This window comes from Cardiocondyla obscurior, linkage group LG07 (assembly GCF_019399895.1).
Source record: "Cardiocondyla obscurior isolate alpha-2009 linkage group LG07, Cobs3.1, whole genome shotgun sequence".
NCBI lineage: Eukaryota > Metazoa > Arthropoda > Insecta > Hymenoptera > Formicidae > Cardiocondyla > Cardiocondyla obscurior.
The window spans coordinates 6,380,480-6,405,503 of record NC_091870.1 but is presented as its reverse complement, the minus strand read 5'-3'; the positions used below and the strand labels follow the sequence as shown (position 1 = coordinate 6,405,503).

The 25,024-nt window shown below is 48.4% G+C and overlaps 1 long non-coding RNA gene across 1 annotated transcript in view; it reads right to left on the bottom strand.

The window, feature by feature from the left end:
* Window positions 1-400: 400 nt before the first annotated feature.
* Window positions 401-25,024, bottom strand: part of LOC139104178 (uncharacterized) — a 252,242-nt gene continuing 227,618 nt past the window's right edge. Inside the window, exon 7 of the long non-coding RNA XR_011546001.1 lies at window positions 401-672. This is a non-coding gene — a long non-coding RNA (uncharacterized lncRNA). The remainder of the gene's footprint in view (window positions 673-25,024) is intronic.

The window sequence follows — 25,024 nt, the reverse complement described above, 5'->3', positions numbered from 1 at the left end:
GACTTGCATTAATATCTGCGAAACCATTTTACAGAACTGATCGATCATGCCTGCACCAATGCAGGAGTAAGTTTGTATAATTGCCACCGCTCCGCACTGACGTGCTTCTATCGCGAGCTCTCCCACCCCCTTTTTTTTTTTCTTTTTTCTTTTTTTTTTCGTGCACGAGACCTAACAAATGATTTTAATGTCGCGACACGTAATTGACCATTAAGCTTTCTATAATTGCTACCAGCATGTTTATACGGGATACAAATTGATTCGATGAATCTTGCCGATGTGTCTCGCTTGTTAAACGATCGCGAATTTGTGTTGCCGATTAACCGCGAACGCCATCAGCGAATAGACGTGCCACGAGGCGTAAATTATACTCTCAGTATCGCTCCCAGTTAACCGAGAAGCTCACTTTCTAGTCTCTTTAATATCCTGCTTTAATATCGCGCTTGCACGACGCGGAGTTTTCACTTTCGTCGCGTACCCGGGCAAAAAAGCGGCAGGCTCGCGCGGTGGGCTTGTGATTTTTTAAAAAAATAGCGAGAGCGCCTACCTTTTATTAACGATCCGTACAACCTCGCAGGCGGAAGCAGACTTCGAAATGGCAGTCGGCGATTTCTCGTGCCGGCCGATCAATTATTGCGCCGGGCGTCCATCCACGAGGCTCGTTTTAACAGTCTGCAACGAATAGTAAATAATAGTAAATAATAGTGGCTTGCCTCGCCCGTCCCTCACGTGCCGGAGTTGCGCGTCACACGTATGCAAGCCGAGTCACGTACGTGCCGTCAATCGCTGCTCAACCGACACCTTTCTCACGTCGCCTGCAAAGCCACGTACGGATACTCTCGGTTTCGTCAAATTGGTAATATTTTTTTACACCGCGATAAGGTAATTACGTAGAAAACAATGTAGACATATTCATTATGCTTAATTATAAATAGCGCTTTCAAGAAGAAGAAAAAAAAAAAAAAAAAAAGCTGCAGATTGAGAATTAAATTAAATCCAATTCAGTCCCGTTCCTCTTCACCTTTCTCTCTCTCTTTGACAGCACGAACGTGACTTGATGAAGTCACTCGAACGTATCCCGAAGGCACGATTAAACGGGGAGACGAGTCGACGCTCTTTTGACTTCGGTTTTTCTCGTCATTCTCTCGCCGCAGCGAAATATTGTAAAGGCCGTAGGCGACGCGCGCCACTGAAAACCGAGAGAAGATCTGTCTCTGCCTCCGCGGGACGGATCTTGCCGGTGGTTTTTTTTTTTCTTTTTTTTCCTTTTTTTGGTTCTTCCTTTTTTCGATGCGTCGGTCGCGCATGGTCGCGCAACCGTGTAGTTAAACCCGACGAAGACGGATGAACTTTAGACGGACGGAACAACGGCGGGCGTGTTCGCGAAAAAAATATTTTCGCGCGGGAAAAGTTCGCGGGCTGATTTTTCCGCCGGTGATTTTCCCCGCCGCGCGGTTACCGGGCACGAGAATCCCGGGGCATCCGTTACCGTTCGCGCGTGTCGCCATAAATATCGTTCGCGTACGCACTCGTGCTCGATAGGCGCACCCACGTGCTGCATCGCGCCTCTCTCCGTCCGTCTCCCTTCCGCGCGCGGTTCGCGCGGTTACGTCAAGTATTAAGAGGCCGCGCCGTCCCGCTCTCTCTTCCGCCGTGGGTGACGAAAGTCCCAAGGTTACATCGTACATCGGGGTTCGACGACTCGCACGATTTTCGTGCGCGAACGCCGCGTGCCTGTTGGACACCGAGCGAATGCAAGATTCATGAAGGTCTTACTAGGCCGCCGCGGGGTAGCGTCGGTCTGGACGCGCGTACCGGTAATAGGGGTACGGCTATTCTTTTCTATTCGCATCAACGTTTCGTCGGTAATAAATTAATACAACGCGTCGGGAAATCGTGAAAAAGTTTAATTGGACGCGACGTCTCGTATAATTATTTTTTGCGTTACGAGATAATTGCGGATCGGAGTGTAATCGCGTATCAACTTCTCTATTCATACGACAGATGCGATTGCGTCGTTGCATTCGTAATTATCACGTGCGTAAAGACGCGTTTTCACGTTTTCCTGTAGTTACACGTCAACGGAAGATTTGACACGTGTGCCACGGGACAAGTCGAGATCTCAAAAAGCGTGCGATAATTTACCGTCCGCGAGCCCCGCGGGGGAGAGGGGGGGGGAGAGGGGGGGGGGAAGGGCTAAAGGGCGAGGTGAGGTCGCGTCAGATGGTTTCTAGGAAATCCAAATCGGTTTTCTAGCTGTCCATTGGAAAGCACCTACGGGTCGATGGGTGTGTAACCTCGGCCGTAAGCGTGGTTTGATGTTCGTGCATATTCCCGTGTTTGGCGCAAAGAGGTGAGAGCGGAAGTAGCAGGAGCGAGAGATAGATAGAGATACGTATAGAAAAAGAGAAAGAAAGAGAGAGGGAAAGAGAAAGAGAAAGAAAAAGGAAAAAGAAAGGTACGAGGTGGTGCGGAGGAGAAGAGAAAGGCGGAGGTGAGGATCGACGTAGGAGAAACGGCGGATGGACGGCCGGAGGATGGTGTGCCCCGTCCAAACGATACGCGTGCAGGGACCCCGTTCGGTGTTGGAGGTGTCTCGGAGGCTGGTGTTGGTGTTGAGGAGCCGATGGGTAACCGGTTTGGCGGGTCCTGCAGTTGCAATGTACGCACGTGTTGTACGTATCGGCCCGGCCGCTCTCGCACACCGCTTGGCCGCCGCGTACACGTACGTAGACACGCACGCAACGCACATCTACGTGTGCCCCGGGTCCCGGAGAGGATTCTCCAACCCGAACGTATTATACACCCGAGATACTGGTCTAAATATAGCGTCGCATTTACATACGAGTCCTAAAGACCAGGGCTGGATTAATGTGTAGGCGAAACGAAACGTCCCCGTCTCCTCCTCGCGGCCCCGCATCTTCCCCGCTGCTCGCGAAGGGGGCGATTTTCCTCGGCCGGCGACAGGTAAACCTAGTGGGATCTTACCTAACGGTAGGGCGTCTCTGTCTCGTGGCGGTAGAAATGAGACCCCGTGCGCAAGAGCGAGCGCGCCGCCGCCGCCGCGCGATTATGTCAGTACGACGCAGTTGCGCTTTCTCTCGCACGATCGCTCCCGAGACCCGACACGGTGGATTTCCGATATATAATATCGCGATATATAATAATTCGAATATAATCATTTCACACACTCCGGCCAGGTTTCTATTACTTCCCGCGAGCGGAGAATCATTATCGTAATTTCATCGCCGCTTCCGTCAACAAACTCGCTTTTCACATTCGCTCTTCGCTCGGGAGATACTTTTCCTCGATTGTTGTACGTGAAAGAAATTTAACAGCGGCGATAAAAACCCACGATGATCCGTAAGCGGCCAACAAAACATCGGTGACGTTTTGTGTTTTAAGATGACGGTGTACGTCGCACCGTGAATACGGATGATCCCTGGACGAACGACAGATTTCCGAGAGAGATTACCGCGAAGTCACGGTTCAACCCGTGGCTTCTTCGAGTCCTTTGGATCGCGCTCGTGATCCTCTGAAGCCGGCCCTGTCGAAGTCAACGCGCCAGGGTTCATTCTCTGTAGATAATCGTTGTACGCAACGAGATAACTCGAACGTGTCGTGGCGTCGTAGCTACCGAATTGGACCTTACGACACGGTCGAATATCGCATTATGGAAGCGTCCCAAGATATATCTTATTAATTGTTGACGAGGCCTTTTAAAAACCTTTTTTTCATCCTACGAATACGTCTCCGTTGTTTAAATAAAGATTATAATTAATAACTTGGCTAATCAAAGCTACAATTTTTCTTAACATTTTTATGAAAAAAAAAAAAAAGAATTAACGAGTTTTAATAATTTAATAATTTTGATAAAACTTTTTGTGAACGACGCATAAATATATATTTCTCGACTTTACGAAACAAAGAGAGAATCGATGAAACGAAATAATATATATATTTTCTTTGTTTTTTTTTTTTTCTAAAAAGATATTCTATGCATTGGCTATAAATCACAATTTTTTTTTTTTTTTTTTTTTACGAAGTCGTGGCGGGCACCGAATTCTCGTAATTTTCGCTGTCATTCCTCACAAAGCAAAAGTTTCAGAGCGAGACAAAGATTCAGTTTCTTGGCTCTCGAGTTGGGAAATAAATGGTACACTTGACAGGTCCGCCCGGGAGAAACCAGTAAGAGAACGGAGGGTAAGAAGGAGGAGGAGGCCGAGCCACTCTCGAAACTAATTATCAACGCATCAAATATAACTTAGCTCGGCTACCGTATTCTCAAGACGTCTCCTCCTCGGGCTCGTCTTTATTATTTCTTGTTTATTCACTTGTTCTTATTGCTCGACCGTTCCCGTTCAAGCCCCGCCACTTTTAATTGGACGCTCGTACGTGCCACCGATGATTCGACGCCCCGGACTGGCTTACACGCGACACAATTATCATAAGATACGTATCACCGTTTTCAGAATGATTTCGAAATGCATTTATAATCATCAGACGCGACACTGGTCAAAGATAAATCCGTTACTCGAAAGAGATTGAATACCAAAAAGAAGGCAAGATTGACACAAACGCTTAAATACTTTCTCGAAAGATTTTTTTTTTTCTTTTTTTAATCTCATTATGCGGAAAAGTTACACGGCATACTTAATAGAATTTTTTTTTTTTTTTTTTTACCGTAATAAATCAAGTCGTAAAAAATTTATATTCCCAGATTCCAATACAGCGTCATCTAAATAAAATTACTTACAGTAGCAGAGACTTAACGACAAAAATATTCTCTCGCTAACGTACAGATCTTTTCTCCCCCGCGTAATTATTTGGCGAGAACACGGTCTATCGTCGCGCGATAATCCATCTTCGAGCAGTCTATCGCGCGTCTAGTGACCCGTCTCTGATTTCGCTGCACCAGAATCTCTTTCTGCGCCTCTTCCAGCCGAGAGCCGAAAGGTTCCGGCGGGGTCGCGACGGGATGGGTTGAGACGGTGATTTCCGCGGTAGTAAAAAGCTCTCTCGCGCATAATTTAGCGCTCTGTAGGGTAATACAACGGGGCCCTTTCCACTCGAGATAGGACCCCAACGGTGCAACCCATACAGACGCGATTGCATCCCGTGAAAAGCGACGCGCGGCCAGCGGGGATAAATGCTAACTCGGGATCCTGGAACGGTGCCAGGACCTCCGTTCATAAATCCGCGCACGTCTCACGGCGCTAGTAGTCAACTCCTGCTATCGCATGTACCGATTCTCCTTGTTTCTCCGCCGTTCCGTTTCACCCAAGGCGAGGCCCCTTCGCTTCCTGAATTCTACCGATCGCTGAACTCCGCAGCAGAAGTTGAATTGCGATCAAACTTCCTTCGAATGCGAAAGGGAGTAAATTACTCCGAATGCCTTTTATCGTGTTTGCCTCTGCGTTTCTTCCTCACGGCCGGACTCTCTCGGATTCTTTGTAATTACCAAACTTCGATTCCGAGGTTGAAATCTGATCGGCCTGGCTCCAAAAGGGAACGGCGTACGATACAGGGTTCTGAAAGTCGCGAGTAACGAGCAATGATTCCGTTAAATCGTACGTGATGACGCCTAAGAGAAGAAACAAGAACAGCGAAGCAAAACCGGGATGATTGATGTTCCGCCACGGTTTTCTATCCGTACCAACTGAATTACGGCTACGATAGACACGTTCTTGACGCGAGAAACTCTGCAAAGGCGGCAATGTCTGCTCGCTGGCCACGAGCCAAGTCGTATCGTACCTCTTATCTCGAGTGGTGCCGTCTTATCGGTTTGAAAGTTTGCCCGACAGGCCTTTCGTAGAATTGCATTAAATTCAGGCACAAGGCGCTGGGGGGTGACAATTCCTACAATCTGTACGACTCAAATATTTTTAATAATAGAAAGAAAAGATTATTTCCGCGTTGAAAAATAAATGTTTCAGCCTGTTGTTCATTAATCGCCATAATTCGTAATTACTACAATACAATTAAGTTAATACAATTTGCAAATAATAATTTTGAAATGTTATAATTTTTTTTTAATTCATATTTCTCGAAGATATCACGCAGCAACAAGTTCCGAAGCACGTACTCTTAATCGTCTTCGAAACTCCTTGCGCGTTCCCTCAGTTCCAAATAATCTTCCGATCGGAAATTCAATGAAACTGCGCATGAAAGTTTTATTAAATTGCAATAGGCTCCTGTTTGTTTGTGTTTTTCCGCATCGACAGATGGGCGGTTCTGCGATACGAATACGTGAAAACTTTTATGCGCCTCTCAGCAAAACTTCCGAGCGTCCGTTTCGCTATGCGTAAGAAAATTGTTGGCGTTGAAGGAAGAAATCGCGTGCACGTATACTCGGTATCGCCAAAGTTTTATCACAATTCCAGGCACGGACATTCCTTTGTCGTTCATAATGCGAAAATGTTTTGGGAAAATTTCCCGTGATCGCAAGAGTAATCGTTTTCACGAAAAAGTTCCTCCGCGCACTTTTTTTTTTTTTTGCAAAATTAATCGGCTACGATCGCGCGGAGCGAAAGGGGGCCACGGTGACGTTTTAGTGCGGCACGCATTGAAATTCAAGACAACTAATTGAATAATCAGTTTTACAAATGGCAGTTTAATCCGGTCATAAGTCGCTTACCGCCGGAACGTTTCGCGGCGATTCGTGCGCCGGCCCCCGTAGTTTCGCAAACGAGCTGCACTCTCGGGGATTTACGCCCGCGCGATAAAAACGGCCAGATAGGGAGAATTACAAGCGGCGTGGCATAGCCGAAAGAGCATTGCGTGCGGGATCGTTTCGAGTGCGTCGATTCCTCCTGTCCCCGCCGGGACGGTCTCTTCGCCCCGGCTTTGAAAGCACGCGATATCGCACGCGCAATTGGCCCGCTCGGGCTCGTCGGAAATTCCGGAAAAACCAGACAGCACGCGGACGAGACGAGGAATAAAAAAGAAAATAAAAAAAAAAAGAAAAAAACAGCCGGCGGAAGTTCGGGCGGCGACGGTGGTATCGCGGTTGTCTGTCTAAACGGCCGGTCTCATCCGATATTCATATCGATTGCGCGTGTGCGCGCGATAAATTGATAAGTCGCGGCGCGCGCGTGTCGCACGCGTACGCCGACGCGCGGCAATAACACGCCAACGGTGCAGCCAGATCGAATCTTTGGCGTGCGATTTAATGGCAATTACTCAGCCGGGGCAAGACTGACAAATTGTAACAAACGCGCGAAGTACGCCGGCCTTCCCCACACCGGTAATCGTACCGCGAACGAGCCGCCTTGAAAATTTTCGATATCGAAACGGTAGGAGCACCGGTAACTCTGGTTCTGGCTGGCGCGCACGCGAGAGATAAACGGAGAGAGAGAGAGAGAGAGAGAGAAAGAGAGACTAGGTCAAGTCTACGTGACTTGACCGCGCGAAGGACAAGTCCTACTTGTTCCGCGGCGGCTCGCGTCGCGCCGTGTCGCCGGAACAACGAAAGTTAATTTCTCTGTCCGTTGACAGGTAACAGGTTGTATTACTCGAATTAGTGGCTCGCGATAAACATCGTACACCGTTGCAAATAATAAAACAAGCAGATAACGGTGTAAAGTAGCGACGCGGCTCGTAAAGCCACGCAGGCTGCGTTTTAACATTTTTTTTAGTAAATCAGATTCGCGCTTTTGCAGCAGGCGGCGTTGCGCGAGTGAATTTTTCATCGAATCTGACCGTAGCAGCCCGTGACGGTTTAATCGCATCGTCGGCCTTGAACCGACGGCAAGCGCGTATCTCTGAAAACTGCTGGAAGCCTCGTATTCGCCGCGTACGAAATAGGACTGTAAACTTTAGCATCGGCGAGTTTTACGCCGGCGGAGGACATTAATTGCGCATTTACATGCGGCGCTAGTAACGCGTAATTTTATTGATATCGGCGATATCGCGTGTTCGCCGCGGAAAATATTAAAACTACCACGCTCGTTTAAGATCGGTTTAATTATTTTGCGTAATACGCTTAACGATTTTCGCGGCATGTTGCGGGGAAAATCCGTTGGCTATTCTCGCAGAGGCAATCGTTCGATTATGGCCCCCTCCCCCTGTCCATTTTATAAATTAACGCTCGTCACATTTGCAAATTGTGTATTATTACCTGTTTATTGTGATGCGCTGCACATCAATAGATAGACCATAATGCGATCAGATGGCTGCTTATTCAGCATTCTTACGCGTATTGAACAAGAGAGAAGAGGGCCCGGTCGTGTTTTCGGCGGACAATCGGTAGGTTGTAATTACATGTACATTTCACCGCAGACCGATGTCTGTTTCGTAACTCGTCATGCGACACGTTACTGACAACAGGCAGAACATCGATCGCGCCAATGAGTCATCCATCCGTCGCGTCCATTTGGAATGTCATTAATTCAGAAAATGTCAATGTTAAGCACGATTACCGTGTCGAAACGTCGAGCCGTAAGTGAATAATTATCGGCGCCTTAATTACACGCAGCGAGAATAAAGCGGCAATTAACGATTCGTTGCACCGAAAATGCATCCTATGAGAATGCATCCTATCCGTTGCATGAAACGCACACGTGGCTGGGTCCTACCCGCCAAAATTGGTACGTTCGTTTGAACTACCGCATGTTACACCATGCAATTAAACAACCGTTCGCGCGAGCACGAATTTCCGCATGTTGTGCATTTCGCCTTTCTACGGCCAAATAATAAAAGCAAAAAAAATTAGGTTCCTGACATACGTTCGTTCAATTTCTGCCGATAACTATTAATTATACGTATGGATTAATATTTTTTAAATATCTCATTTTGTTTTCCGACCGATTTTCTCGCTAGCGGCTCGTTCGATTATTAGCTAGATGACGAGAAATATAATTTCGACAGAGGTGATTCGTACAACTTTGCAACGTGAGCATCCCGATGGCACGAGTTCACCGATTTCAAAGTAGGAGAGGGTGAATGGTCATTGGAGGGGGCATACACAATATGCAACCAACAATCAAGAGAAAGAAAGAGAGCGGAGGTAGGGGCGTCCCGGCCATGCGTTTGAGTTGGTTGACCCGGAGCACGTTCTTACCTTCACCTCAACTTCGCCCTAAGAAATTGCCCCTCGCAGCTTGCGATTTTATTCCGCGCGTGTATATTCGGATGCGCGGCTCGCGACGCCGCCACGGCAATCCTCTTGCTTGATCGAATCGCGGAAAATTGATTACGCAGACGACACAAAGCGGTGAGCCACGGGCTGCGCCATACATCACCGCGATAAGAATAAAGCGGGACACTTCTTTCAAATTCCATCGACGTTCGAGATGCCCGATAAAAGGGAAAAAAAAAAAATACGGCGATAAGGATGTATAACGAATCGCGATTGGACCATTCAAGGTAGCTGACCGACAGATTGATCCACATAACAAGAGGTACTTTATTACGGTAGCGTCGCTTTGTCAATTGTGCTCAGATAAACAACGTAATAATTACCCGAAATAATTTTTCACTTTAACCGCGCACGTAATGCGCGGGAAAACTACCGCATCGCTCGCGAGATGCGGAGGCTCATAAATCCGTATCGTTACACTTAGATCAAGGGTCAGACAAGTTAGATGCGAGGAACATTTATATTCTGTACGTCGAAATTAAAAAGAGGACGTAAGCGTGTCGAAAGCCTACCAGCGGCGATATATCGATTCGTTGAATCTCCGAGTTCACTGGCCGTGATATATGGGGACCGGTTATCACGCGCAGGAGAGTCCACTTACGTCGATATAATCCGCACGAGCGTAACATCTTCCGATTTCGAGAATCCTGAAGGAGCGTGTCTCCGCGCCGCGGGGGTAGGATCAGAACGAAGATCGGGACAAAGCTGGTATTAGGAGAGGCAGCAGATCGAAATAGTATAGAGAAATAGAGAGAAAGAGAGAGAAAGAAAAAGAGAGAGAAAACGAAGGAAGAGAAATGGCGAGAGAATAAAAGAGAACTCTCGGAGGCAGCGGAGAAGAGCGAGAAGAAGAGAGAAAGGAAAAGAGAGTGGAGAGCGCGAGGGACGAGAGAAAGAGGGACACGACGAATAAGTGGAAGAAAGATAGCGAGAGCCTCGAGGATTGTGCATCTTCAATACGATGTTCAGCTTGCGGAGGATTACTACTTCTCGAAGCGGGAGAGAGAAGAATACCGTGCTGGCGTACGAGAGACGGAGGCGGCGACATGGACGAGGAGACGCGGCAGAGGAGAGGAGAGAGAAACGTCACATCGTCAATCATGGTCCAGTTGCTCCTATGTACTACATACTCCGGCTGAGCGCGGAGAGTGGGCCTGTACATGCTACTGCATTGTGGCGCACAATGTTCAATCATCTCTCCGTCGATTCCTTCGGCTTTAATTGAAGAAAGGGTCCGTCGAGGCGGGCGCGCGAGAGGGCGGCCGACTGAGAAAAAAGTAGGAAGCGGCGGCGGGGGTGTCGTTGACCCCACGGCGACGATATTGTGTACCACTTCAGTCTTTAAGGCGGGACTCTGAGAGGTGCCTCGGCAAGGAACAAGGACCTCCTTAGCCACACTCAGCCGCGACCGTCCTCGGGGGACACGGATCATTAGATCGAGGCGAACCGCGAAACACGAAATCGCGCCGAAAATCACGACCTTTTGAACCGGAGCCCGCCTACACTCACCCGCGCCGCTAGAATCCCAGCGCGACGCAATGTGTCGAGTGGCGTTGAGTAAAGCGTATCGGAATAAAAGGAAAAGGGACGCGGGAAACGTGAGACTTGCCAATTTGTCGCAAAACGCGCGGCTATCGATTTCCCGGTATATCCGAGAAGGACTCTTCAGATGTTCTCCCACGCAAGAATGAAACCTCTGTTGCCGGAACGCAATTATTTCGTGCATCAGGGAGGAAAATTCCGACTGCGTAAAAATCATGCATAATAATTCGATTGCGCCAAGTACGATGTAAAACGTTTATTGCAATTTTCTTTTTTCTTTTTTTTTTTTCTAATGTATTAAAATAAAAATAACGGAGATTTTATTTCTCATAAAATAAAATATTTATTTATATGTAAAAGTTATAAGATAAAAAAAAATGTAATCCCGTATTTAATCTTGTTAATTAATTCTTATTAGCAATACATTATCTCCGGCGCTTAACAGTGCGAGACGACGCAGCGAGAGGTCGAGCAGTTCAGAGAAACAAGAACGAAACGAGGAAATTGTATATCCCGGGGACGCCAAATAGAGAGGAAACACGATCCCCGAAAGCTACTTATGCATTTGCGAAGTCGCTTCAAGCGGCATCGGGGTATTAGCTTCCCTTGCGCGAGTCTAAACAATGTTCTTTAGAAACGGGAGCAAGTTCACCCTTGATGCGCGCGAAGACGCACGCGGTACCGTCTACTTAGACGCGTCGGTCGAGGCACCTTCCGCGCCTCTCGACTTCCGTGGCCGTCGGTGTACGCGAAATGGATCCCATTTCGCGATTTCCTGCGTACACGGCTCAAGGAGGCGGCATACACGTCGCGGCGTAGAATACAATACCGCGCGGCTCGTCGTGATGCCGTTGGCGCGCATCATACATACCCCTTGACTGGTGGCTGGATGCTGGTAAACGCGCCGTAAGTCGAGAGATACATCTCGCAGGTACATGCCCGGAGCCGTTTAGGTTACAAAACAGGGGCAGTAATTAGCTCCCGGTGGCGCCGGAGCTCATCCTGTCTCGTCTCTCTTTTCCGCCGCCGTTCGCCTAGCGCGCGTATTCTTTATCCTCCTCCGGCTAAACGCGGCGCTGCGTATATTCACCGAGAATCATTTCCCTTCTTTTTATTTCTCTTTTCGTTTCCGTCTCCTTCTCGCCGACGCCACCTCGCCCTTTCTCTTTCCTCGTCGCTGCGATCCGCCGCCCTCTTTTGCTCGAAATGTTCGCCAAGCGGCGCGGCGGCCGCTTTATACACTTCTCCGTTTATCTCGCGTAAACTCGCAGGCCGGGGCGTAACGTTTTCTATTTTCTTTCCCGATATTTCGCGCTTCTTGCCTCCCTTTTTCGCGGATACGCAGACAGTGATACGGTTTCTGTTTACGTCGCGGTAATGTTAAAAGACGTTTTGCTTTTCTCGATTTCTCAACATTCTGTATATTTCGGTGACTCGATATCATCCTTTATTTTCATGCCTCGCATTATATAAGTACATCTATTTTTTTTATTTTTTTATTTTATGTATCTCGTTACGCCTTTTATTATTTTTATCATTATTCAAACGCGGATCTATATATGAAACGTAAATTAGAGGATCCTCGAACTCACAAGCGCGTCCTACATATCCTCCTATTTATATCCCGTTTGTACGTAACGGACTAACAGAGATCGAGGGATTATAGATTACAGTGTAGCCTCGAGGATTTTTTAATCGGTATAATGCGGTATCTTCGGACTACCCACATCCTCCGGGCGAAGTATCCTCCAATCGTCAGCAATAATCGGTTTTTCCGCGCTCGCTCGAGATCCACGGCCTTCTACACGCACGCTACCCATTAACTTCTCCGCAACCGTTCCCGTTTCTTTCCGCTAAGGTCCGTCAAGTACGATTGCCTCTCGCGCGCTTCTTCCTCTCGCGTCCCTCCGGCCACGCTCAGCTCGCGCCAGTTTTATAGCGTTTCTTTGGCAGCGCTGCGAGCGGCACCCGTTTTCTGCAACGGGATGCCCGGCAGGAGGGAAAAAGGGAGATGGAGACGGTGCACGCTGCCACGACCGCATGAGCGGTCTCGGGCAAACCGCGAGAGAGCCCCGGTAAGCTCCGGGATCCTCAGCCCGGTGCATCGCGAAGTTACCTTGAACTCCATCGAGCCTGCCGTCGAATCCGGCGCCCGTCTCGCCGATTACGTGCAAAAGCGTCCCGCGAGGTTGAATATTCGCCCCGCGAAGCACAGCTGACCGCGTCGACGATCGCGATCATCTCGCGCCCTTATCGCGAGCCTCACTCGCCACGGTGCGCCCGCCCGTCCACCTTTCGAGCCGACCCTCCTTCGCTCGCGAGAAGCAAAGTGAATTACACTTGCCGGGGATTATCCCGGTGCGCATTGACCCTGGGATCCGCCCGTCGTCGTATGTCGTACAAATCCTGTTTCGCCGGCCGGCGCATTAGGATAATGAACCTCATTATCCGCCAACGGGGGTAATATCGCGAATCATTCGGTGACTCGCGTTTAACGATCGTAACGCGGACGCGCCCGTGAAGCCGCGATAGAAACGGCGATAATTGAATCTCGCCTCGATGAGCGAGTGCTCGGATGAAGAGACCGTCGGGAGAAAAAGGAAGAGCGGAGGAAAAAGGACATATCGCGATTGCAACTTGCGCCGGACGTTTTTCTTTCTATCATCGTAATTCGATGTTTCGATCGTTTTCTCGCGTAAGAAAGAGAGATATGACGCGGCCGTTCGTACGGTTTAACCTTCCGTTTGTCATGATGCGCGACGTAGTTTTTCAGGGAAGACGCTTGACCGCAGAAAGGCGTCGAGGAGATATAAGTGGGCACTCGTCGCAAGAAACAACCCGCGCGCGTATTGGTCCGTATGTACGTGTGTATATCTCTGTTACACAGCATCGACAAGTCCATCGGGCTTCGGCGCAATCATATATGCACGTGCGTGTACCGTTAGCCGACTGCGTAGTTCCTTCGATAGGCGCGTTCGATCCTCATCGAGGGAAATGGACCCACCGATAGCGCGTATCGATTTCAGGATCGGCGGTCGCGCGACTAATGTCCGTCTTACATAAAGGAGCCGTTTGCAGCACTCGCGAAGACTGGTTTCATAATGTACACATAGTGATAACGCACTGGCTTTTCCGTTTAGATAGTAATCTAATCGCGCAATTTGCTCAGGAACGATTAATCGATCCAGATAAGTGAAAAAAGTAATTAAATTCTAACACGTAATGCATCAGTCTTGTGTAATTGATTAATTTCTAACGCGCGAATCGAATATTATCGAAACTGGCGGCCGGTGCAGTTAATTTTTGCAAGAAGCAACGGCTAATTGCGGAAGTTCCGGAAAACATTTTTTATTCATCTGTCCGCGCGCTTTAGCAACGTTTTATTATTTATTTGATTATTTATATAACGCGATTTAGCCGTCGTATTCTCGTATGTTAATTCAGCGTCTTTGTAATGCGTGCACGTGCGCTTATCGGGGCCCGTTACGTATAAGGCGGCGAAGCCGCCATCGATCATTCGATGAAAGACAACGGGGTCGGAAAATAAAAAATAAAAAAATCTACGAAAAGGAGCAACGCGCGACGCGGCATCTGCGTCGGGAATGTAAAATCGTCCTCCCCGTACGAATCGATTTCTCGATCACTCGGACGTTCAACCGAAAAACCTTTGCTACCGGTAGCCGCGTCGCTGCGGCGATAAAAGCCAGGAGATTGGACAGTGATAACGGAGGGCTCGAGGGAACGGGAGAGGCTCGAAAGGGCGAGCGGCGGCGGAACGAGCGGGAGGTAAAGGAAGAAGAAAAAAGCGGGAGGGACCGTAGAGGGGGCGAGAGAAAAAAAGAGGAATAACCCTACGGTCGGCGTCACGCTGTCGGGTACATCGGTTTCGCCTTCCCTCCGCCAACCCTCGACACTCCGTCCGTGCACACGGACATATACACGCGCACACGCACCCGATATCGCGAAGCGCGGCGCGAAGGGACACGTCGATGTGCGTGCGTGTCAGATAATTATATGTAATTGCCGGGCAGGATAATTAGCGATCAACAATAAGCTTCTCCTCTTCCTCCCCCGTTTCACTCGGCACTGTCTCTCCTTCTTCGTATCACCCGTCTCTTTCTATACGCATATATATCTGTTTATCTCGTTTCGTCTCTACGACCGTTTCCTTCTGTCCTCCGGCTCTTATGCTCGGTTCGCTACTACACAGACTACGGTTGCCGTTGTCGGGGTACGCGCACACGAGAGAACACCGTACGAAATGCATATGCGTACGCGTATCGTACGTGCCGGTTTAACGTGTGCGTAATGTGCATCTACGAGACGTATCGTCGTGAGCGCAACGCGTAGCGCGACCACGTCCATGAGAGACGCGCGACGCGATGGCTCGTCTCCCTCGGTATCGAGAGGAACAGAGAGGCGTGGTGTCGAGGTAGTACGGTAGCCCACAGGGGCGATCGGGGATGTTGCTAATAATATGCTATGCGAGTTGGCGCGTTACTCGCGCTACCAAGCGCAGCCGGAGAGATCGAAACAGGAGCTACCGGGAGGCGCGTTCGAGATAGACGAGAGGATTCGAGAGGAAGGACGAACGGAGAAGGAAAGAGACAGAGAGAGGGGTCGCGCGCGAGAGATCCCCACAGCGATGCGCTTCGATCGATCGAGGACGAGCAGCACGACTTCGAGCTTTGACCGTGAGCCTCCCGATGCACGTCTCCGCCTCTGACGTACGTATAATAGGGTTCCGTTGGAGCTTCGCGAAATTGGAATCCGGCGAATGCTTCTGCGCTACTCGACCGTCGTCTGAACGCGCACCTGATTGTCGATTATTGCGATAGCCGTGTCGTGTCCGATGCGTTTACGGTCTTTCATGTCGTCTATGATCACGCCGCACGGATTTTTATTCTAATTCTAATGATACGTGATTTACGTTACGACAACGCTTTGTATATTTGTACGGAGTAAAACAATATTAATACGATCGATATTAATTTTTTCGAAAGGTAGCAGAGACATTCGTGCGAAATAAATTTAAAAAATATATATATATAAAAAAAAAAGAATTAATAAACTGTTTTAAGATAACTTGTCCGTCGCGATAATGGGCAAATCCCGAGCGGGATTGAGAGGGACTCGCCTAAGACCCGTACACTAAGACTGTCTCTGAACTGCCGTGATCCTAAAGCAACTAATAGCAATGATAATAGATCCGCTCTAGTGGACACACGTCCGCGTTCGCCGGGGCATTACCGCCCGCACGTGACTAATCTCCATCGAGATCCCGTATTGACAAATCGCGAATTCTTTTTTTTTTTTTCCTTTATCAATGCGGCGAGCCACTCGGGCGTACGATTGTGTGCCGAGTGGCGGGACACTTCATGGGAGTGCACAGGTGCGCGACTCAATCGTCTAATTACGCGGACGGACATTGCGGCACGTCGCCGTTTAAGACGTTTCGGGTCACGATCGCTATCTCGGACGAGTCGCGGCTCCGGATGACGGCCGATGTTCCGGATGCGAGCGTGTATCTCGGTATAAAAATCCTGCGCCTACGGCTAAAGAGGCGGATCATAAATTGAGATAGATTTGACTAAAACTGGCGGGGCGCGGGGGAAGATTTATGTAGTGCGAAATTTAGTCCCGGGCGAGAGGCGAAATTTCGCATGCACGGTGACAAATACGCTCTACGGTGAATTTCAAATGGATTTATCACGGACGACGACGTGTAGACGGTGGAACACGGGCATAACGTAAAAACGTCAGATTCGTAGGATGCATAATGCATTGTTGGCCCTTGCGAAATATGAGGAGAGCTATCGCAACTGAAAGTTACTTTTAATATTCTCTTCGCGTAAACTATGTTTTATGTCGGCGTAATGCGCATTTATCATTTTTTTTTTCTTTTTTCTTTTTTTTTTTACACTTGAAAAGGACCTATTTCCTGCAGGTATAAATACATTAAATACAGATAAAGACGAGGGAAATAAAAATCGCATCCCGATCGAATCGATTTGACAGAGCCTTTTCGGTTCGGCCGGCGAAAGCGCGGGTGTCGACGGAAATAGAAAAAGAAGCGAATTAGACACCTGAGATAATTTGTGCAGAAAAGAAGAACGGAGGCGAACCCGACGGTTTGTCAAACTTATCTCTCTCCTCTTCCTTCCCTCTCTCTCTCTTTCTGGGTTCTCTACCCGTAGGCGAAAAACAAAGTCAGGAAAGTTACGGCAAAATGCAAGCAACACGAAACGAGGGTCAAAATCCTTGCGCTTCGAAGGATGCTGCTGCCGTAGCTGGTGCTGCCGTTGCAGAGATGAGGCGGGGGGCAAGACGAGCGGGCGGTAGGAGGAGGCGAGAGGGCAAACGAGAAGGAACAGAGACACCTGAGGAGAAAAGGAGGAGCGCCAAGAAACGGGAGAGAAAGAAAAAGAGTGCGAGATGCGAAGGGCGTGCAAAGGGGAAAAGCAACGCGAGAAAGAGAGAACTGGAAGTGAGAGAAAGAGAGAGAAAGAGAGGGCTCGCCTAGCGGACGCAGAGAAGGCGGCGGAAGAAGGGAAACGGGAGAGGAGAGTAAGGCTACTGCGCGTTAGCTGTGCTTGTAGTACTCTACCTCCGCGGCCTCTGCCACCTCCACCTCTCGACCGGCTCACCTGAAGACAAGTTACCCCGCAATAAAAACACCGAGAAAATTATATGCCTCCCGGCCGCGCGCGCCAGCAGTGAACGCCGAGCAAAAGGACCACTTGGCTTTCCTACTAACGCGGGGAAAAGGAGAGCAGAGGACAGCGATGCCGAGGTAACAGGCGAGCGGAGGAAGAGGCGGCGAGGAGAGCGAGAGCGATCGAGATGGACGCACGAGAAAAGGAGACGACTCCCGCGAGGAGGGAAAAAAGCGCGGAGGTTCGCCAAGAGAGGACGAGAAGGGGAGGAGATAAAGGGAGATTGCGAAGGGAAGAGAAAGAGGGAGGCAGAGCGAGAGAGCCTTCTCCCGGGCCTAAGGCTGCCAAGAAGCCGTTGAAGAAGACTGCATAAAGAAAGACGCCGTGCATCGCCACGGAAGCCTCGATCGAGCCACTAAGGCCGTCGCCTCTAAATACAGGGTGCTCGCCGCGTAACGCGGGTTTCGAGAGCGGTTCATTGTGCCGAAGATAGCGTGCCGAAAAACGCCGATGTGTCCGGCGTGATTCTTACATAATACTATACTTTTTATTATTTTTTTTTCTTCTTATTCTTTATTGCGTGTCGTAATAATAATAGACGACGCGTCGCACGCTGCTACAGTTAATTTAAAAAAAAAATTATACATTACTACAAGGCACATTTAATTTTCTCGAGAAAAAAATCAGATAATAAAAAAAAAAAATGTAATTCTATTTTTTTACAATGCATTTTCCGACGCGAGAACATAAAGGGTTTAATACACTGTGCTTTTCGGTGATCATTTATCAACCATAAACTCGATACCCCGGTGATTCTCCAAGAGACTGGCCATCCGTATTCCGAATAAAATTCAGGGCAGTAACAATCTTTCGTGACGAAGGAAGACGATACCGAGCGTGGAGAGTGAGCGGAAGGAGGACGGCAACACAACAGACCAGTCCGACCAGCTGATGAGCCGGTTCTCCGATATACTTCGTTTCGTCTTATTTTCTTCCTCGGTACCCTCCTTTTTATTGCTAAGGTTCTAGTCCGAGAGAAACCTCGATCTCCCCCAGTGTATTTATACCCGACTCTCACTGGTCCCTCCTCTCGGTCTCTCGCCATGGCGCGTATCTCCACCCGCCCCCTTCTCCCCTCCCCGGTTCCGAATTTAAGGGCCTCAAGTCCTTGCGCGCGGACACCGGTGCCCCGCAGGAGGCTGCATCTACACGCGTCTCGGTTTAACGAGCTTTTTATATATTTTCAAGTGGACGACAATCGAGCCTCGTCGTGCGCCTCGCGCGTGACGTAGAAGGAAACGCATCGCCGTGACGCGATAAAGGGTCTGTAATATTTCAGTAGCGTCTCTGTTTAGAATAAGAATGCACGTTGCGTATGTCTGCAAAAATAGGAAGAAAAAGGAGAAAAAAATAAAAAAAAATAAAAATAAAAAAGAAATTATTTTTATCCCGACATCTTTGCGCCGATTCACTCGCGATTTCGCACGCAAGAACCTGTCGGGGAGCGTGTCTCGGTGCATATAATAAGAAATATTTAATTACAGAACAGCTTAAGCATAAAATATATATATATTCCCGCTGATTATTAACCGGCATAAATTAAATTAAATTACACCGACGTGCACGTGCGTTTGTTATTTTATTTATATCCGCGATAGCTCGTGGAAATCAAGTCGCTTCTATAAGCCGCGGAACAAACTTCGCGGAGCGTAGATACGTGCGGTAAGATGAATATTATTCGAAGCGCGTTCGGAGATGATAAATAAGAAAAGAAGCTTAGCGGCTTCGAGCTAATAACAAGAAGATAAAAAAAAAAAAGGGAAAAATTTTCCCCTGGAAGCGCGGCGTCGATTCCGCGTCGTCGCGGTGATCGATGCCTCGATATCACCGTCCAGGCAATGAGATCATTGCCTGGAATAAACGAGGCAATAATTTTATGCCACCGCGCGTTCGTCGAGCAGGCACCCTCGCGCTCCATCGTGCTTCGGCCGCGCGCGGTTGCGCAACGATTTATTTTCCGCTGTAATATGCAACACGACGGCGTAGCTGTAGTACAACTGGCCTTGGATGGGATAGGCATTGCACGGCGGCATAACGCACGCGATCAGCTGCGTCCTCGAAGGTCCTGGATCGCCGCGATCGGTACGCGGCGTCGATCTCATCTTCCCCTGCCCGTCGCCGACGCTACCGTTACTCCGACGAGACGGAGACCCGGTGTCGAAAGACCCGAAAATCTCGACGCTTCCTTCTCCCATTGGAGATTTTATCTTTATATTAATCCAGTCGGACGCGGAATATAAAACGGAGGCTAACGCTCCGTACGTGGATTTAGAAACTTTAAGCGACATTCTCTAAAACGTCGTGGACCGTTATTCACGTCCACTCTCCGGGAAAGAGAGAGAGAGAGAGAGAGAGAGATGCAGGTTTCAGTCCACCGTAAAAACGATAATAAATCCAAGGTCGCGTGACACCCGCCGGTAATGTACGATATACTTAAAGAGAGAATGATCGCTATGTATTATATATCTTTAACGTTTAACGGCAGAGAGAGAGCGGAAAACGATAGAATGACTGTCCGTAGACTTCGCGCTTCGGATTGATTAACTGACGTTTAAGTAATTCGACCGCGTTTCAATCTGAAATTGTGGCAACAGCTCGGTGTCGTGATGTCAATCGAGGAAGCGACCGGAGGAGTAACTTTCAAAGCGCGGCCGTGTGCGCGCCCGGATCGACACAACAATAGCCGGGGTATCTGCCTCCATTGCCTTCCTTCCCTCCACCCTCCCGCCGCTGTGTACTTACCATTCGGTATCCAGAAACTACACTGTTTGCCTCGCTAATTAGACACGTAGTACGCTCTGGTCATGTGTATATTCGTGAGGGGCAACGAGGAAGGTCCAAGGGACAGACGGAGGAAGAGAGAGAGAGCGAGGGACAGATCGAAACGCGACGAACGCAGTTGCTACTGGAACGCGCGCTGGTGTTCGAACATGTACGCTGGATATTGATCCAGGTACCTGACTACATAGATCACGCCAAACACCGTGGATAACCGCCGGGACGCTCCAAGATTACCTTGGTCCACTGCCTTACTGCTCCCGGATTGGCGAGCGCACCCGCAACTCCGCGCCCGGCCGGCTACTCCTCAAGACCTGCTATCAAAACTGGTACACCCCGCGCGATACATGGCGATAACGCCCGGCGCGGCGACAAACACCGCCTCCCCGTACATATGTGCCCCGTAATAAGTCGATTTGTAATCAGCAGGGAGCCCGTGGAGACGCCGGTAATTGCGATCCGATACACGTCCTTTAGGTAATTCCGGAGTGCGGGATCGGAAAATTGAGCGTCTCGGCGTATCTCTTTGCCTCACGGGCACAAAGCGGTAATAACCGCTTGACGAGTGTACGTCACGAGATTTATATTCTCCGCTGAAAAGTTTTTACACGCGGGAAACGATCCTTTGTTCGACCGAAAACGCGCGAGCGAGAGATACTCCCGGCGATGTTTAAGACGGATTATTTGATACGGCAATTAATATGTCGATAATCTATAATGTGATCAAAGATGTAGCATGATAGACGGCGATAATGCTCTGTTGATCTTGTTTCCTCGGTAAACATTCTCGTCGGTGTGCTATTACCAATCGATTTGCAATTAGCAGAGACGTTAGGATGATTCAGTGTGCACAGTCGCGCTAATTCTCTGTCATGTTACGGCGCGCTCCATATTTGTTTTAGCCAAACTGTCCGAGCTCCATTATAGATTATCGACTTCTTGACTAAACGCCTAGCTATCCTCGAATCGCTATTAAAATTACACAACATCATTACGAGTCGATTCCTATTATGGCGAAAATCTTTTTGTTTTTTATCTCTCTCTCTCTCTCTGTTTTTTCTCATTAAGAACAAGCAGAAAAATTATTAGCTGTAAAAGCAACGTGTTGCACCATCATCTCTCTGATTCATCGAGTAAAATCTCAGATTTGCGGTGTAAACGTCATAGCGATTACACTTTTGGTAAGTGCGTGCGTGCGTTGATGCGCGCGAAGTTCCACAGCCCACCTGCATTTCACAAAGCCGACGATGAGTCCTTCTCTTCTTCCGTGAGAATGGTAGACAGTCATCGCGCAAATATCGTCTCGGCTCGGTAATCGCGAATATCCGAGTGAATGTTACTGCCGCAAAAGGATCCGCGAACGTCATTAGAATCCTCCATTGACGTCACTTTCGAAATCGTTTTCATTCCGCTTGGTTTCGCGCAAAAGTCCCATCGTTTCTTTCTGACTCGCGTGCACGGATTGTTTCACGCTATTCATCGTTTCGAGCGAAGGAGAATTTTGTCTCGGCGCGACGCGTTTGATTATTCAAGCGGAAATCGTCAGCGTGTGTGTACAAATTTTCGTACTAAAAGGCCGCTTTTGACACGTGCTAACGAAACATTGTGGCCGGGGCCGTTTCTTCGCGCGGGCCATAAACCAAACAACTACCGGCGAGAAATGTGACGAACGTAAAGAACGGTATTAACACTCACGGTCATAGAACTTTACAAATATATATCTTCGAGGGGCATCATCCACGTAAATCGGTCGCGCTTGACAGGTATCGATTTATGAAATCTCCTCTTATTTTTTACGCGTAACATTGTTACAACGAAAAAAAAAAAACAGTTACGCTTCACCGATCGACGTGTAACGAGTGCCATGTGACGAAGGACATAAACGCGAGGAGGCCTTCCAGTTACGAGCATAAAAAGAACATTAACGCGCCCGTAGAAATTTACAAGTATGTTCTTTGTAGGGCGCCAATAGGGTAACACTTTCCTTTGTCAGTCACTCGTCTGACAGGCATCGATTTACGGGGAAAGAGGGAAGGAGTTATGCCCGTTAAGCGGCCGTTAGAACGTCCGACGATCAATTTTTTAATGCGCCTTACAAAGTTGTCCATAAAACGACCGGCTGCTAGCGTTAATGGTATCTCAACGGGGCGCAGGTTTAAGACTTCTCATAAGTTTACTTTCGGCCCGGCGTAAATTTGTATTCCCGCACGGAAACGCGGATGCTGCACCGTCCCCTCGTTATGCGTACATATATATTTCGCGCTCGATTTACTCTTACTAATTTCAATACTTAAATAATTCGCGGACGTAATTCGCAGAGATATCTTCCTAATTGCAGTTTCCTAATCAAGTTTGTTTTTTTTTTCTTTTTTTAATAATTCTCAAACCTTGCGAAACGTGAGCTCACTTTTTACATATATTACCGAAACATAATCCTTTGTAGGTTTTTGCCCTCGGCAAAACAAAAACGTGATCCTTTTGCGTACGACTACGTACTGCAATCTTATTCTACGTGCACTTCGTTTCTCATTTTCTTTCTTTTTTTTTTTTTTTATTTTTATTTTTTCCTTATGTGGATGGCACGAGACAGAACAAGACTAGCTGACGAGGGTCTCAAACTTCGGCCTTTTTCTCGAATTTCTTCGAGCGACGGTCGCTGGCCCTCTCTGGAAGCTCCTTCGCCCCCGAGACACGTGATTTATTTTCACTGGCACCGCGCGACACGTGTTGCCTCGTAACACGTGGCTGTGCTTACATTTCGTAGATGCATGTACGCGGCACGCACGCACGCACGCGTGCATCAACCGCATGTTATCTCAACGTCACGCCACGTATTGTTTTAAGGTCATCCCGTGAACCTGCATTGTTTGAACGTGGGTAGCAGCCTGGGCTGTTATTCCGGGAAAGAATAACTCTTAGATGGCGAAACGGCGATACTGTTATAAAATCGGTACGCGAAAGTCGCGTGTCGGCGGCACGACGAATTTTTCCTTTTTCCGCGATTCATTGTTCGACGCGGCTAATAATTTTCATAACGCGAGAAATAAATAACACGTAGCCGTGGTTCGTAGCCTGGTAGATAACGTCGTGAACTATCCGGAGGATAGATAGCGCGACGAAGATGCGGATTTAAAAAAAAAAAAAAAAAAAAGAGAGAGAGAAACAAAAAAAAACGCGGAGTCTCTCCGTCTTCCGGCGGTGTCTTAATTAAAAAATTACATATCCTTCGATCGGTAATCGGTACAATTTTCCCCGTCGAGGTATGCATAATGCCGGGCCATTACGGCTCCTTAATCGCCGGCAATCGTAGTCGCCGCGCGCTATCGGCGGTTAGATCGATCACCGCCGACGACTTTCAGATATATCGCGTCGCATTGTGCTGCATCGCGCTGCATCGCGGAGACGCATTGTCTCCGCGCGCGCACGCCGGAGCTCGGTGCCATTAGCGTCGTTAATCATAGAGCCTGCGGGCGCATTTCGCACGACGGAGAGAGAAAGAGAGAGAGAGAGGTAGAGATCCAGATATACGCGCGCGAGCATCGCCAGGGATCCTTGAACGAGGCACCTTAACGATCGATCGAAAAGGCCGTTACGCGACGTGCAATTAGAGATGAGATTACGAAAGGGAATGCCTCTCATTCATTAGGATCCTCGCGAGCGAGCGAGCTGTCGTTCGCCAAGAGAGTGAGGTTTACTCGCGGGACCGACGTCGTCGTTGTCGATGATCTAAACTTGGCCTTGCTCACTCTCCCTCCGCGCCAATTGCCGCTGTCTCCTGGCGACTCTCCGTCAAGAGACAGAGGCGAAAGATAGAAAGGAGGAGACGGGGGAGAAAGGGAGGTAAGGGTTAATTCCGAGATTATAGGTTGTCCGAGTCTCGCGCCGCGGTAACCATCGCGCAACCGTCGTATAACGCTCTCGAGACGCTCGATACTTTTTCCCCGACGGAGGAGCAAAGAGAGAAGCTCGCCTCTTTGATCCATTGGTAATACAAACACGATTGACCATGACACCGTAACCTTACCCAATCTCTCTGATTGCTCGTGCCGACGGCGGCGATTAGAATCATTAGCATCTCGTGTCATTAGCATCATTGTGTACCCGCGCCGGCGATGGTTTTGTATACCATTTACATAATGACACGCAATTATTTATCTGGAGTGTGTTAGAAACAATAAAAAAAAAGGAAAAAAAAAGGGGGGGAGAAGAGAAGAAAGAGAGAAAGGCGTGATTCGATGATATTTTCCACTTTGATGATTGGTTGCGCACTCGTGCATTGTAACGCGAATAATGGATCGGAGGTACGGAGAGCAACGATCTTCCTCAACCACAAAAGTAATTTTCGTTACGTAATATTAATACATTTCTTATTCCCAATATAATTTTCGTAATTTAAATATAAATGCATACGCGTAATAAAATTATTACCGCTCGTTAAATACAAGAATATATCTTTCGAATCACCGAAAGTTTTGTAAAATTACCTCGCCGTTATTACGCAGCGCGATGGTATGGTAAACGAGGCGTTCGAAACTTTGTCCCCGTATCCATCGCGTTACCTCTGACGAAATCGCCTGGATAAACAACAGGTGAGATAACCCAGATAACCGTTACAGCTATCGACGGTCCAATCTCGATCGTCCACGGACACGCGAGGGTTTCTTTGTCCCGCGTAAGATTACAAATATTACGCGGTAGTGCGCAATCGAACGGTAATTTTCTGCAACGATATCCCCGCGCCGTTGACCAGTAAAAACTTTTATCACTCAGGTGTTTCTGTCAAAATCAGACCGCATGCTATTATTGCATAGCGCAGTGTGCCAACAACAAAACTAAACACATCGAGTAC